This window comes from Aulonocara sp. 'chitande type north' Nkhata Bay, linkage group LG2 (genome assembly GCF_057382095.1).
Source record: "Aulonocara sp. 'chitande type north' Nkhata Bay isolate Kocher_YH1m ecotype deep benthic linkage group LG2, A_spYH_male_GT1.1, whole genome shotgun sequence".
NCBI lineage: Eukaryota > Metazoa > Chordata > Actinopteri > Cichliformes > Cichlidae > Aulonocara > Aulonocara sp. 'chitande type north' Nkhata Bay.
This window is the reverse complement of record NC_141345.1, coordinates 19093605-19098244: the sequence shown is the minus strand read 5'-3', so window position 1 is coordinate 19098244 and position 4640 is coordinate 19093605. Positions and strand designations below refer to the sequence as shown.

Below are 4640 nucleotides of genomic sequence, written 5' to 3'. Positions count from 1 at the left end.
TAAACTGTGTACAGACGTTTTACGTTCGAATTGCAGAGAAAAAAAATCTGGTAGCAACATTGTGCAGTATGAGCGAACCATTTCACCAAAAAAAAGGGGAAGCAAGGTAAGACGTGGCTGCAGCGGTCTGCAGACGTGACTTCTGATCAAATTCGAACCTCCTAAAGAAACAAAGAGCGACGTTACATTGCGGGATGACGTCACCTGAAAATGACCAATAGCACGGCGCGCTGCTGAGCTGTGTGCCAACCGCTCTTTTTTTCATGCAGGAGACTCAAGTTGGCTTCGCTAACGGACACAGTTTTGAACTCGTATATTAGCGCCATTTATTGCTGCTTGGACCACAGCATCTTCGGAATTTGTAGACATCCTGGCAGCTTACAATTAGTTCGAGGTGAGGTGAGTACATGCAACTTCAAGTTATCTCTGTTATAAAAATCCACCAGCCCAGCGTTTATAGATAATTTTAGCAGTTCGTTTTTTATGAGTGAGGTTGTGAATTTAGTTAGCATTTGTGAGTTGAGTTAGCATTACTGTTGCGAGGGAAGCATTGCTCTGGATTAGTTTCTGTATATGGCGTGCTTAATTCGCTAGGGAGGAATTACCAAAGTACATGGAGTTATGTTAACGTGTAATTTCTGTGGTAAGGTAGTTCAGTCATCAAGGGGCTACGTGCTTCATTGTAAACTGCATCGGAATGAGCCACGTTGTTTCTTTCGGTGTATTGAAGCAGGCTGCAAGCAGACATACACCAGGTATGGCGCGTTTAAGGCTCATTTTTACCGAAGACACTCTGCCCCCACCCATGTCACTGGTGTGGTGGTGGTTTCTTCGTTTACATGTGCAATGGCGATGTGTGAACGTCAGTGTCAGAACTCTAAAGAGTTAATAGCTCATCTGAAGAGCCATATTGTGGAAGGACACGTGGTCACTTGTCCAGTAAGAGGATGCACAAATACCTTTAGAGTTAAATCATCTTTTACTGCTCACATGTCACGTAAACACAGAGTTTTCAGACAGCAGCATTGGTGATTTATATAGAGAGTCTGCATGTCAGTCATCATCTGTTCCAACCACATCAGATGACTTTGTACCCTTGATTTCCGAGCCTGCTGCACAGTCTATTACACATGAAGATAACATGGAAATGCCCCCTGAATTCTGTGATCTTTTTCTGAGAAACGTTTCACTATTCTACTTAAAATTGCAGGGTCAGTTTCTACTGCCTGCTTCAACCATACAGAACATTGTAGAGGAAATGCAGAACATGCATGAGTTGGGACAGACATACAGTTTGGGTAAACTTGCATCACTGTTAAAAGATGACACATCATTATCAGAGGAGGACATCAACAAAGTCTGTGAGTCTGTCAAAAGCTATGATCTTTTTTCTGCATGTCATACCGGGCCATTGAGGACAGTGCACTCCAGAGCTCAGATCTTTAAAAAAGCCTTCAACTATGCGGAACCAAAGAAAATATTTTTAGGGAGAGATGAAAACAGAAAAGATAGGTTTGCCTATTATGTGCCTTTAAGAGAGACTTTGAGATGTCTGCTAGAGTCTGATCTGTGGCAGAAATCAGAAGAGCCCTCTACTGAGCCTCCTGCTGATGTTCTGTGTGACATAAGTGATAGTAAGCTGTTTTAAATAAAATGATTTTTTTGGTCAAACCCATTGACTTAATTGATTTCTATCCATTAACATCTTACATGAAGTATGGGTACCAAATGGTTCCACTGAAACACAGTGTGCTGTCACAATAATGGTGCTGTTAGTTTGGTACTTACGAAACACTGTATAAAAGTGTAGTATCAAGCAAGATCAGCTTCATATTTTAAGACCAAAGGTACCACTTGGTGTAAATTGACCTTTATTCACATTCTTTTATCAGACATCTTGGAAATGGGGGGCAGCATAAGGAGTTCCATTACTAAGGTGCTGCCGGACCTGTCTGCCTCAATCCTTGAAATTGTACTGGAGGCACTACAATCATTAGGAGTGGAGACATCTGAGAAACAAACCAGTAAGTATTATGATTTCATTGCACAATAGCCATGAAGGACTTTCTGTTTTTTCTATTATGCTTTGGCCAAGGTCCAAAAAGTACAATTAATCTATTGTTTGTGATATTGTTTTACAGCACCAAATATGGAAATTTCAAGCCAGGCCAGCATATCGTCTCCATCTGTTTTAAGGTTTAAGGGTGGTGGCACAGCTAAGACCCAAGAGTCTCTTTCAAGGTTAGTAAAGTAAACAGATTCAAGAAGATATTTTACACATTTCTTTGTCGTCTGTCTCTAAATCTTATTTTGTCTTTATTATGATTAAAAAGGTTTGTTTTGTTCCTGCCCTTTTCAGACACTGAATTTGAGCAGAAACCATAAGGATACTCAAAGGACCTGTGACTCTCAGGAAATGGTGAGATTTCAGGTCATAATCTTTTTTTTTTCCATTAAATTAATTTTCCTTTTTCCCTTTACAATATTGCTGTTTTGTTTTTGTAAACAGCATCAAATGAGAGAGACAGATGAAACAGTTTCAAGACAATGGCAGGAAAAAAATGCTGAAGATTGAAACAAACCTTGGCTGGAAATATTTGGTATGTGTTTTACCGTAAATCAAATTGTTGAAAAACATTCAGCTACACTGTAACACAGGGAAACTTGATTTGCACTTATTTTGTTACTTTAATTTCTTGTCTCATTATTTTTGTCAGTTATTATTGTTTATGGTGTATGCCCTTCTTGTTTTCCTTCTGAATGCAGAAGGTATCTAGCCAGTCCACAATGAAAGCTTCGTTGCACCCAATGAGTCTTCTGGCAGAAATGATGGCGGCTGTATTCTTTGGTTTCCCTAAACATCACACCCTGCCTGTTTATACGAGGCTCTTCAATTAAGTCTGCACCCAAAGATTCAATAAGAGGTAAGCAGTGGTATTATTCAAGTTTTGCTAAAGAAAGATGGACAGGAGACACTAATCTTAATCAGCCGAGCTCAGGTTCATGTCCAGGTGAGCAGTTTCATACGCTATAAAATGTAGATTGAATGATAGGTCTCATCACCATGCATTCAGCCATTAACTTCAAGTTCTATGATAAATCAATACGAAACTTAAATACGTTTTCCAACAAATTATGATTGTGATTAGGGCTGCGTTGTCTATGTATAACTTTTACATAAGTAGATTTAAAGTATAACTATTGCCAAAACGCAACCTGGGCTGTTTTTTTTTTTTTGTTTTTTTTACTGTATCGATTTTGATGTGCTCAAATTTATGCCCCGGCCCCCTAGTATTCCCATTCACTGGCTATTGACCACAAAACAAAATCACGGTCAATCTCAAAAACGGCTTGTTTGTCGTAATTATGCTTTTAGATATGTTTGTCTCGTTTACAGTAAAAAAAAAAAAACTGAAAAAAACAGCCCAGGTTGCATTTTGACAATAGCTATCCTTTAAGAACTGTATAATTTACACTTAAGAAATCATTTATCATTAGATCTGGTTTTGGCAGCACGTTTTGTTCATTTCTGTGCATTTTGCTCAAGCACTGATCAAACTTTGTCCATTTTTTTTGCTGCAGAGGGGATCCTGCCAGTCCAAAGTGAACTCCTGATGGACATTGAAGTACTCCTGCAGAGCTTGTATCTTCAACACCATGCGCATTAGAAACTCCACCGAGTCCTTTCCTTCACCAAGGCAGGACCCAGTGACTCATTACTGTTGATAGGTCAGGGGCAGGTAATATTTTGTTTCATGTTTATTCATTCCTCCATGGATTACCAGCCATATATATGGACACATGCTGTATTCTCAAGATCTATGCTGTTTTGTAGGAATAGAGAAAATAATATGTTTAGTCTGTTTTCAAATGGTATGTCAAATTTTCTCATTGTTTATCAGTAATATTCTCTACCTTGGTTGTATATGAGCATCTTTAGATTTTTCTATATTTAGCGGTTGCAAATGTAAAATGTACGGTAAACCATTTATGTTCCTCATATTGTACTGTATTTTTAGCGGTAAAATACCGGCAGCTGTGGTTGCCAGGAATTTACCGTAAAATGTATCTGGTCAAAATAAAATGCTGTAATTTGTTATACAATTTCACTGTGTTTTTTACTGTCAAAGGTTTTAATAAGGTTTAACATATTTCTGTTATTTTTACAGTTATTTACAATAATAGGGTCTATCCTATTACTGTTAAATTAACAAATTACTGTAAATATTATTATATTATTACTTTTTTTTTACTGCAAATATCCGTAAAAAGCTATGGAAAGTTGCATTTTTTACATTAAATTGCTGTATAATTGACAAATATATTTGGTTTTTTCTATCATGATTTTGGTAAAATAATACGTTGTCTACCTTAAAAATTAGGGTTACAAAACCAGTATACCGTATTGTCTTTTACAGATTCCACATTTTTTACACGGTATATTCCTGGCAACCACAGCTGCCGGTATTTTACCGTAAATTTGACAGATTTTTTTTTACAGTGTAGAATCTAAAGTGTATCACAGCTCAGGACAAAAAAAGCACCGAAAAAAAAAGCACCGAAATAAAGCACCGAAATGTGCGCTGCTTTTCGGTCTGGTTACTACCGTTTATGTCAGAACCGGTGCCATCCCTACCAAA

General features: G+C 37.7%; 1 long non-coding RNA gene across 2 annotated transcripts; it reads left to right on the top strand.

The window, feature by feature from the left end:
* The first annotated feature begins 235 nt into the window (after window positions 1-235).
* Window positions 236-4159, top strand: LOC147337647 (uncharacterized). 2 transcript variants are annotated; one of them, XR_015131172.1, is made up of 7 exons: window positions 236-394; window positions 1893-2024; window positions 2142-2241; window positions 2360-2419; window positions 2510-2600; window positions 2767-2924; window positions 3583-4159. It is a non-coding gene; the product is annotated as an uncharacterized LOC147337647 (long non-coding RNA). The 2 variants fall into 2 exon arrangements; XR_015131171.1 differs by having other exon boundaries at window positions 239-399; window positions 3583-4158.
* The last annotated feature ends 481 nt before the right edge of the window (window positions 4160-4640 follow it).